This window comes from Dipteris shenzhenensis, chromosome 9 (assembly GCF_047967505.1).
Source record: "Dipteris shenzhenensis isolate YYH24624 ecotype China chromosome 9, Dip_SZ_1.0, whole genome shotgun sequence".
Lineage (NCBI taxonomy): Eukaryota > Viridiplantae > Streptophyta > Polypodiopsida > Gleicheniales > Dipteridaceae > Dipteris > Dipteris shenzhenensis.
In genome coordinates this window covers 45,153,867-45,166,170 of record NC_141604.1, presented here as the reverse complement: position 1 = coordinate 45,166,170, position 12,304 = coordinate 45,153,867, and positions in this window count along the sequence as shown.

The window sequence follows — 12,304 nt, the reverse complement described above, 5'->3', positions numbered from 1 at the left end:
TATAAAAGAGGCTCTTTAATGCACTAGAGGGAGCACAAGAGACTCTAGAGGAATATGTGACCAAGCTATGAGAGGATAACATAGCCTGACAATTTGAGGACTCCCAATGCATGTAGAGTAGAATGATAGGGATGAATTGAGAATGCTTGAACCTTGATTGACATCAACTTCTGTTTGCAATAGGAGTGAATGGACCAAAGGACGACATTGGTTGGAACATTTGCCAAGGACATGGCTCTTATCATGTATCACTGACCACCAATCCAACCTCCAGTGTATCATTTTTGATATGCAATGATGATGAGCTGACTTGCCCAGCTCGCCAATTTATTTTCGATGCATTGGTAGGTTTTCTACATCACACCTTATGTGCACAAGTTTCATCTTATATGTTTGGTATGATGCTTGCAAAAAAATAGGGTATACCCCCTCTATAGTTTCAAAATTTCCCAATCATTGTATAACATCTTTGGACTTCTAATTGGACAATAGTTCATGTGGATGTACCATGCAAGCAGAGCGTGTAAGTATAACACATCTTTGATCATATGCTCTATTAGATATATGTATTCTCTTTTTATATATTAGTATCTTAAATTATTTATGTTAATGCACATCACACAAAGGTGTAAGTTAAAATGTTCAGTTGTGTGAGCTAAATCCTTCAATTGGAATGCACTTGCATCCATGCATTGCTTAAAGAAACATTCCATTGTATTTCTAACATAACTATGCAAGTTACAACGTCCATTTGTGTAAGTTAAAATGTTCAATTGAAATGGATTTGCATCCAAACATTGTGCAAATACCATATTCAAAGAAACATTATGCATTTGTATCCTTCTAACCTTCACATGCATTCAATTCAAATTTATAACATATTGCAATTCTGGACATCACATGATTTCACAAATAGCACATGGAATAAAAAGCTAGTCAATAATCCATCATCACAATGGTTTGGAATGCAAATAGGATCTTCCTGCTCATCCTCCTCTTCCTCCTCCTCCTCAAAGGTATGACCTTCTTTCTATTGCTCTTGCTTAGCCTTGAATGTTTTGGATTGTCTAGACAATTTGCACATTGGGAGAAACCTCTTCAAATTGGGGGGAATCAAGAGCAATATCATAGGCCCATTTGGGACCACACTCTTCATATACCTAATCTCCTAAAGTAGTTAGCATCTCATGGTTATAATGATAATACATAAGCTTCTCATCTCGCAATGTTTTAAGATTCTATTCATCAAAGTATCGTGGATGTACTTTTAGTGGCTCCAGTTTCTTTAAGTACCTTATCCCTACCCATAATAAGCTTCTAACCTACATAAAAGTTGGGACATAAATAGATAATGTCCAAAATTGACCTTGTGTGTGGTAATTTCATTGCCAATGCCAATTATATCTAAGGGAATATGTCTTTAATCAAGGCATCCTTTTTTCCTAATGCCACTACATGTTTTCCTACTTTGATTTGTATAAAACCATTTCTATCTATACCTAATTCTTTTCCATAATGACACAATTTCTCTCTTAAGCCTTTGGCTCCTCAAGAGATAAGAATTTGCGAGCCTCTAAGACTTGTCTTGTCCATCTTTTGACAATCTTAGGTCTTAAATCATACGAACATTCAAGTTGAGGAGGTAAGTTTCTTCTTTTTTCCCCCAAGTTGATTCTCACTATATTACTCGAGATTACTCAAACTAAAGCTAGGTCATGCTCCTACTTTAGAGTTCCTCCTTTTAATTGGCTAATCAATTCTTGGTTAATTAACACAGTGTGCTAGTTACTAACTGTTGATGTGTTAGTGCTTCAAAATGGAAACACCTTGAAGTAATATATCTGTCCAAGTTGTTTATTCTAAAAAATTTCTAATTTCTTATTCCAAGTTGTATATCTGTCCAAGTTGTTTATTCTAATTTTTTTCTAGCATTGTAGGGAAGGTCTTTTCCTCTCCTTTTGACTCCTTTGGTTTTTTTGTGCCCATCATCACCAAAGAATCAAAGGCATTGCTTACTCTGACTTTTCCTCTAGAATTGGGGGGATCTGCACTTAGGATGATAGCCATGATCTTGTATGCATTTCTAGATTTTTAGCCTCTTTTTTATTGGTTGGAATATTTTCCTCTATTTGTTACCATCTTTTTAGTTTGTCTTGCCTTAGCATCTTTTTTCTCATGGTCATCAATCAATCAATATTTTCTTTCTTTTACAAACCATCTTAAACGTTTTTTGCTTGCACCCCCAATTTGGCAACTTTCATTTCCACAACTTTTTGTTCTTTACCAAAAAATAGCAATTCCTTTGGTTAGTAAATCTATGTAATCTTAGCAAGTTGTTTATTCTCTTATTTGGTAGCACGTGGTTTGGTTTGTGGACCTTTCCTTTTCTCCAAAGAAAATAATTTACAAATAGCATTCATGAATAAGGCAAACTCTTATACACTAGACAAATTTACCATTGTCCACCTTCTAGCCAAATATCCCGTGGAATGTCTCAGTGCAAGTCTGTCATCACATAAGTTAATGGGTGCCCTTAGGATTCATGAAATTTTTTCGCTCTATGTCCCCTTTGTGCTTTAGAATCTCATTAGACAACTAAAAATGTTGCTCAACTGCTACAATTACAAACCCAAAATAGATCCAAAAACGCTACTCACATAAGTGCATTGGTTGGCTTGGGATTATTAAGGAAAAAATAAGGTGACCAACAACCCTACAAAAAGGGGCTAGTATTTAGCCATCCAAAGATATTGACAAACCAACATATAGGCTATTATCCATATCTTTAAAAGAAATACAAGGTAATTATGTAAAGAAAGGATATAAGAGACCATCAATCCTCTCTTGGTTCATTTTTTGAACATTGTGTAAATTGGTGGTTTTCCCACCTATTCTATAGCAAGAGGTGTTGATGTTCAATCACAAAACCTTGATGAGGTATAAATCATGGCTAAGAGAAATGAAAGGAAGGTATCACCTAATTGGCCAATGATTCAAAGGATCCACCTAGAAAATTGCTTTACAAAAGATCATGTAGAATGGAGGAGCCAACAAGTCCTAACCCTTCACAAGCATTAGTACTACTAGAAGAGAATGCAAAGTAAAAGTTTAAGAGTTTTGTTCTTTTCATGATACATTGGCAAGAAAGAAATAAGGGTCAAGAAAAGGGACCAAAGGAAAAAGGGGGTTGAAACTTTCCTAAATGTGGCATAGCACATTGAGTGCCTACCACATTGCCTAGCTATATTTGCAGCAATACTTTTGCACATCTTCATTGGTCGAGATCACTATGTTGATCCATGGCAAGGTTGGTGTCAGTCTCTTGTGAGGTTTCCATCAATATATTTGGACGAATTAAGATGATCCTTACTCTTCATCTTCATTCTTTGGGATGAGGTTCTTCCCCTCTCTTGTGAACTTTTAGCCTATTGTTGCTATTAGGGATGAGGTTGAGACTACATTGATCTAGGGTTAGGGTTGCGACTATGGCTATGGATAGCATTGCAGTAGTCCTATGCAAGTGATGGAGGAAGCTTGAAAGACTATTGACTATTGTAACAAGGACGAAGATTTAAGGACTATAAGAGGGAGTTACTTTGGGCTTACAAGGATTAGGAGAACAATAAGAGGTTGGTCAAAAGAGTTTGTGATGAGGTTTGTGAGAATGTAGGAGAGTGGCTTAGAGATCTAGTAGGAGATCATAGAAACAGTGGGGAACTTAGAGTTTGCATAGGCCTTTGTGGGATGATACAAGTCAAAAGTTTTAAAAAGTATAAAGTTTATTAATATGAATATGTAGCTTTAACTATGTATATTAATAGCATACTCAAGTTGTAGAGTCTGCTTTATGTTAATGCAGACCAAACTCGGGAGGTAGTGTATGAAAAAATGAGGTCAAATTATCCCTATACCCCAAAAAACTAGTGCCTTGAAAAAAACATGCCTTCACACAATTTATGATTTCTTTTTGTTTAATGTGTAAAGTATCAACACAATTTATGATTTCTTTTTGTTTAATGCGTAAAGTATCAAGACAAGTGTGTAAGGGGCAAGAATGTTTTTCATTCATGCTTCCTTATGGAATCATTATCTACATTAACATAGACCACACTCGAGAGGTTAGTTACGCGAAAGGGGTCAGATGCAATGTTTGCTAGTGATGGGGTTCATGTGATGAATTCCAGCACTACGTTAATGTAATGAAGTTTTGCTTGCAATTTCTTGCTAGAATCTGGACATACCGAAGTGAGAAATTTTCAATGCATTCAAAACATTTTATTCATAATCATACATATGTTGAGCAGACACACTATCCTTCACTAGGGATGTCACTAAGAACAAGGTCTACAAGACGCATGCCATTTTCAATGCCCAAATAATGATAGAACATCTCGTTGTTGCAAACTCTTCCTAAAGACCTGCATCTAGCAAATATATCCATGACACAATCGCCCTTAAAAGTGAACATGCTCACCAAACAGGTATTGATGAGTGTGTTGCATAAGCGAAGTTCAATTGCATTTTATAATTTCACTTGTAAAGGACCATTGATCATTGTGAGCCTCCTCTCATATAACTACCACCCGTCTTTGTCCTTTGAAATGGATGTTCCTAATCTGTCTCTCCTATCACATTATTCATAGAGTTGAACGATATGGTGGAGTGTTGCTCACCTGCCCCACGGTCCATGCATGGCATTTAGAAGAGAGCAATTGATAGTAGTGACTTCACCTTTTTTGAGCCCAAGGAAAGAACTTTGACTTCCACTTCTAAATATAGCATACAATGAAATCCAAAAATCGTGTAACATAACATTAGGACATATGTATGTACATACATACCTGATCGTCGTTTCCATTGTCATAATTGTACCCTTGTTTTACAAATTGGGTGAAAACTCTATGCATTTCCTAATTGGCCTGTATGAATATCGATAGGAGGTGTTTGGTAAGGCTGTAAGTCACCATCATTGTCCATGTAGAGCAATGCAAACTTGATGATTGTATGGGGCAAGTCTGTGGATCACATTTAGGGCAGTGGTGCTCATCCACGAGTTTCATTGGCAAACTTTTTCTAAAGGGTGTTTAAAATCAAATCAATGGATGCATAGAAAGCATCCACTCCAAGGAAAAGAGCCTGCAAGGGTTATATGAAACCTATGAGGAAACCATACATGATAAGGTTGTAGGGGGAACATCACCACTAGAGAGGCATAAGGTAGTCGCTCTACAAAAGAAGTCCTCTACCCAAGATCCAACCAAACAACCACTTAGCTCTAAGGAAAGTGGTGAAAAGGCTGACATGACATGTATGATGTAGCTTTACCATTTGATAATCATCAAGCAACTCTCAAATATCATGCATAAGAATGGTCGCCTTACTATAGCTGAAGCAATCTGTAGACATAGACAAGAAATTGAATCATAATATGAGTTACAAAATGGAGGAAATACATGGCAGATATGTAATAGTACACGTGATGTCCACTTACCCTCATCCAAAAGTATTCCTTGAGAAGAAAAGTACAAACAATCTCTTAGTCTGGGTCTCCCTGGATGATTGGGGGTGGGTTGGTCATTTTGTAGACGAGTCCAAAGTGGTATGATTAGCTTTGGAAGTAGCATTTGGTGTTGCTATTGTAGGTCTTTACAATTGCTTCCTCTCATTGTGTCATATCTTCTAGTTCTTTCTCGATCGTTGCCAAATATTCTACAAAAGCTTAAAGGCATTGTTTGACATAATGTGTATGATCATGTACTCACTAATAGGCCAAAAACTATATAATTAACTATACCTGCACAAACATGTCCTTCACTCATAGGAACCAAGCAGGTAGCCAACCCACCAAGGACATTCCTCCCTCCAGCAACGCGACATAACCCTATCTATCAAATAGGTTGGGTACATGGATCCATTAACCCATTGGTGCACTCTCTCAAGTGTTTCTTGTACACATCGCCATGCAACACGATAAACCATCCAAAATGCAAGAAACGAGCAACATTTAGAAATCAATCCTTTGTAATACCATGGTATAGAGGCTAGGCATGGTACACATGTTCAACCATTTGTTTCTTAAAACATTCCATGAAAGTATTGGGATTTCCTCATAAATCTGCAAGCCATGAAGGATATCTTTGGCTTTTGCATGCATGGTCTCCCAAGATGACTCTTTATTAATAGCCATGAGCATCTTCTTTCGGTCTTTGAATTTTGACAGACCAGTGGGATCCTTGTTCTTTTATGTCATGAGCATGTGCAGGATTGCATTTTGCCTCTTCATGCTTAGTTTGATGATATATAGTTTTTGTCTTTCTAAGGCTAGGGATTCTTTGCTGGATCAATTGTAATTGTATTATAACTGGAAAAAGCCATCACCATTTGAGGGGTATGTGTTCGTTAGCATCTTGTATGCCTTGTCCGTGATGACAATCCTCACACCTCACATGACTTCTTGATGCTCAACCATGTACTATTAGTTGGACACGTTGCTTCTATCAAGATGCTCTATCATAGTCCGTAATCTTTCTTGTCAAAGCTCTCCTATAGCTCATGGATCTCCAATGACCCTGTGCAATTGCCTCATTGTGGACAAGCCTATGAAGGGGCATTAGAAGTGGCTCTCTAGTCCATTTGTCTATGAACTCCAGCATCACATCGTACAATAATTCTAATTTGATCTCGGAATCATAGAATTTCATGGTCATTACACAGGCTTCCATGCATAGTAAGGCCTTGTTTTCCACCACCTCCCTCCTCGTGAGTTGAAATTGTGGTGTTTTGGAACATGAAGGGCCTTCATGATCAAGCAAATCGACAATTGCATTAGTTGATTATGCGTCAAAAGTTGCAAAAGGCTATGTCGGGATAATCAAGAGATACTCTTTTAATTTAGAAGCATAATACCTATGTTCTCAGATGGCCATGGACATTAGACAACATTAGTGTCTCCTCTCGAGAAGAGGATCATAGGTGTGGTCACCCGTAGTGGGTTTTTTCCATTTCAATAGTTCAGTCCTTGGTCCCATATGTGTTTGATCAAGGAGATCTTATAGGAGGGCGGGTGGTATGGAGTGTATCCTCTCAAGAAGAGGACCACACGTGTGGTCACCAATAGTGGGTTGTTTCCATTTCAATAGTTCAGTCCTTGGCCCCATATGTGTTTGATCAAGGAGATCTTATAGGAGGGCGGGTGGTATGGGTTAGACTACAAGAGGCTCCAAGATCATGATCTTGAACATTTCTGCCCTTGCTTATCAATAACAACATCCCTCTTTCTGGAGGCAACTTACAAAGCGCCTTCTAGATTTTGACTCTTGGAGCAGATTTCAATAATCTAGAGTTTTAGGAGGATAATTAGGGTGGAGAATCCTTCTCAATGATGCCTTCTACCATGCATGGTTTTTCGAAGTAGTACATCTTGACAATCTATGGTCATTATCCCAAGAGCGAGGTAGATTCTCCAAACTTTTGGCTAGTCTTTGGTATTGCCAGTGGCGGCACGATGGTTTGTTGAAGAGACTCGACAAAATCTATTTGGTGGATTGGACAATGCATAGACTATGTTCCATGAGTATTTTGGTAGCGACAACAATGCCAAATCACTCCCAAATCATGATGGACCTGAAGTAGCCACACTACAGACTCCCACAAAAGGGGTTTTGCATACCCAATGCTTTGTTATAGGAGGAGGCTCAACAAGTCATAGAAATGATCTAACAGTAGGAGCTCAAGAGCCTCCCCTAGGATGGCTAGGCCAGATGGGTAGTCGATGTGAGCCAGTCGATGCGAGCCAGAGGAGCTTTAGGCAAAAGCACTACAACACCGACACTCTCTCCAAAAGTGGGAGAGAGCATCGAGATGGGATTTGGCTCCCATAGAGCATGTCAAGGAGTAAGAACAAGCCTCTTAGTGTCTCATAGACTGGTATGAGAGTGCCTATCTTGACCTCCAAGCCATAAAGATTCATAGGTCCGAGTTCTCCTATCGTGCCTCCAAGGCATGCTAGATCTAGTAGGGAGACATGATAACCAGACAGCTCTTCCAAATCATTGACCCTCACTCAAATGGGATGCAATTAAATTGCTTTCAAGAGTAGCTAGATGCACTTAGGCCCTCAAGATATTCTAGAAATGATCACTATTTTTTATTGATAATTGTTTCAGTCTAAGGAGAAGCCCCCCCGAGTCCTTGTAGCCTGGGATTCAATCTAGGCACACATTCCATCAATGGTCTCTCAAGTATGAGGAGGCAAGTGGAGGCCCATTTCACTAATGAGGAGATCGTAGAGGCCCTTATGGCCCTCTTCCACAGAAGTCCCCCTAGGTCCTTGTAGCCTAGGAGTCAATCTAGACACACATTCTACATTGGTATCTGCAAGCATGAGGAGGCAAGTGGAGGACCGTTTCACTGATGAGGAGATCTCAAAGGACCTAAGGCCCTCAAGGACCTCCCTCCATAAAAGTCCCTGGTAGCAAGGATAGATTGACAACACCTTCTATAAGTGCTTCTAGGAGTGCATATAATTAGACATTTGAAAGAAAGTCACTTTGTAGACAATGATCTTGCCCCACATAGAGGGAGGAGTTGGCATTATAGACCCAGAGATCTAGAGTAGAGTCCTTCTAGGCAATCTTACTTTAGAGAGGGCTTCACAAGAATACCCTCCACACAGAAGGCAAGTGGCAATAGTCTCATCTATGGATCTTCTCAGAGGCCCCCCTCATAGGAAATGGCTCACTCTTGATGAAGAGTCTTCATAGAGTTTGGTATCCTTTTTTGGCAAAATGTGCACCCTTTGTTTGCAAAACTTATTTGGGCTAGCCCTTGGTGCCATGAGGAGTTTTGAGTGCCAAGTTTCCTCTGGCATCCAAAGGTTGAGATAAAGAGGGCTTCATGGTGGGGCAACAGACACACATTGGTTGGGTTTAATGGGATAGTGGATCGGCTAGATCTTTTAGAGTATGAAGTCACCTCCCCACCTCAAAAGAGGCATGAGCTCGAGCCCTCTATCATCTAAGGAGAGTAGGCATAAGAATGTAGACTCAACCATCATTGCATCTTGGAGGGATGGTTTACATAGAGCCTCAACTCCCTCGTGCTAGTATGGCTAGTTCTTTGGATAGAGGTGGCCCTAAGGATTTAGTTTTTTCATCAAGCCCTCAAATCCTTTTGTGCTAGGCATTATGGAGTAGGGCTCAGAGGCGTTCTTCAACTAGCGATAGTGGAGACCCAAAATCTGGCCTTGGATTAGCTTGAGTGGCAAAGGATCAAGATGGTGGGACACTTGGGCAAAAATGCACCATCAACGCAATACTAATCACTGTAGGTCACCCCTTTGTGAGGTGCTGTGGGATCCAAAAGAGTTGTTTTAGCCTTCATAAGTAGGGCACACAGAGAGTTGGCTTGATTTCCTCATCTTCTTTTACATTACATGCATTGATTATCGTCTCCACCTAAAGGTATCTACTTAGACTGTGAGAGAGAGGAATTGGATCAAGCAATAGGTGCCTCAAGAGGCCATCTCTAGATTTTGGTCATGGTTGTGGACCAGCCTTAGCCACAAAAGATCCCACAGAGGATCGCCCATCAACCCATGGCTAGAGCAAATATGCATTGATGGGAGTTGCCACCATAGCATGAATAGTGATCTCAAGATGATCCCACAGTGTCTATGGATCTTTAGCACAAAGGATACAGTAGGGCACCATCTAAATCATAGCCAAGATGTTGAGGATGCAGTGAGACTTCACTTAGGTATGGCAACATCGTTGATAGAGTGGGTTCATGACTTCTCCATTGACCCAATCATGCTAGCTTATAGGATAGAAGGATAGAGGGTCTTCTAAATGAAGGTACAAGATGCAACTCCTCCTCTCAATAGTGCATTATTTATTCACTAAAGAATGATATATAGGAGACGATATCTAGCATCACTGCTTGGAACATCTAGGTTGCCTGTTGTGCAGCATGATGGCAGCCACCCTAATTGCCATCTATCAAGGTACTATTTACACCATGCATGCATATGGGAGTGTGAGACATCGTAATCTCAGATGACTACTAAGAGGCAGGTGCATTTCTATAAGGCTTGGCCTATAGGTATCTTCTACATATTCGTTGAGCAAGGCATTGCCTTATTTGTTGGCCCCTGTAGATTCCCTAGGCAATGAGATCGGTTCTCTAAAAATAGGCTTGTCGCGATAACCAATTTTTCTCCTCTTGTTTTCTTCCATAATCAATGCCACACAAATGGTTGATTTATACGTTTGCTTTTTCAAGAGTTAATAGAAAGTTATTTTCTTATAGCCCTCTATCATTTTCCCTTGGATCATTATGTTATGCATCATGTGAAAAGCATCCGCTTCCAAGGGAAAACATCCCAAAATAGCCATCATTATTTAACTCCTTTTTCCCCTCAATGACATATGCCCTTAGTGTCTTGAGCTACTCCAAAGCAGGGCCGAGTAGCAACCAAGGGAAAACATCCCAAAATAGCCATCATTATTTAACTCCTTTTTCCCCTTAATGACATATGCCCTTAGTGTCTTGAGCTACTCCAAAGCAAGGCCGAGTAGCAACCAAGTTTTCTCCACATGACCCAAATTGCAATTTGGAGTGCCGCTCAACAAGCTCTAACCTTCATTCCTTCATTCTATGCCTTTGCTGAAAACCGAACTCTTCATTCAGGGGGCTCAACAATAGTACTAAAACAATAATTGTTTGAGCTTGGAGGATGAATACAACTACTTGCAAACAATAGTACTACAACAATAATTGTTTGAGCTCCTTGGGCTCTCGGTTCAAATGTGGAGGATGAATACGACTTAACTACGCATTATGCAAATATGTTAAGTTCGGATTTTAATGGAATTGTTTCAATGCTACTAAGAGTGAAGAAACTTCCAACTATTTCTACAGGCAAGAGCCAGCATATATAGTGAAATAATTTAAGAAGTTGAAGATGAAGAATTTCAGAGGCAAATTTACATGTGAGTATTTTTAATAAGTAAGCACACTTAACAAAGTCTGCTACAAGAAATCATGTGACATGCAGTGCAAAAGTGATAAGGCATGCATTGTTACGAGCAACCAGACGCGTCTAAGGGCCCTTCCCACTAACAGTGAGGTTGTGCTAGTGAGCTTAACATATCCAGTTCTGCTAAGTTAAAGTTAACCTTAAAATGGAAATTACATTCCCATTGATAACCCATTATGTTATGCACAAAGTGGCCTTAAATAAAACTTTCGGGGTATTTTTTATACAAAATGGTTTACCTCATTGATCCAAAGTCAATTCTTTAAAGTTCAGGTCACAATGGATTCTTCTTTTCAAGACCTTTCAAACGAGTACCCATGCTGTATAGTTCCAAGTTGATCTTGACCATCAAAATTTTCTTAACAAGAATCTTGCTTTAAGCATCATTCCCATTGCTCACCCTTACGTTAACCATTAAATGTTCATATTTTAACTTTTTTCTCTTCTTAAAAGTCCCTATTTTGAAGGGGTTAAATTTATAAACATTTTTAACGGGTAGTTAGGAGATTTAACTTAACTATATTTTAAAAATGATAATGGGAATACACACTAATGTGGAGCCTTAACTAGTGCTTCCTAACTGGTTATGGGAATAGGCCCTAAGTCACATAATACAATAATTGAATTTGCAAGCACGCTATTCTCTACATCATATGCAAAATCAATGGCTGACACGGTTCAACAGCAAGACGCTTTTCTTGTATTAACTCATGTTTTTGGTCGGCTTAGCTTGTGCATTTGCCACTTGATGATCTTCTTTACATTTTTTGTGTGGAGCAACACGACTAGTGATGCTTGCATCTAATGTGGCTACGCTTAGTTTTGATATGAATATACACAACTTTTTCCCTTGTTCTTCATGAGAGTCATCTACTTCTCTTTTCTGCACGAGTTTCTTGATATTCACATCTATTTATGGCTACACTATTCTTCTCTTATCTTTATGCACTGCATTATGGATGAGGCTCACGGCTATGATTCATGATACAATCAATTTCAACTACTATTTCTTCAATGGTAAAAATTTCATAATTAATTTTCAGTTAATTTTTTGGCACAGCCTAAAAGGCAAGGCTCTACAAACACTTTTTCAAAAAAGTGTCCTTCCAATCACTTTTCAACACACATCCCAGCTTGCCTATCAATTTTGCTCATCCCCTCCATTAACCCTTTCTATTCTTGGACTCTCTCTCTCTCTCTCTCTCTCTCTCTCTCCCCTCCATCATCTATCAATCTACTCCATAAAAGTTAAAAAGCTAGCACTGT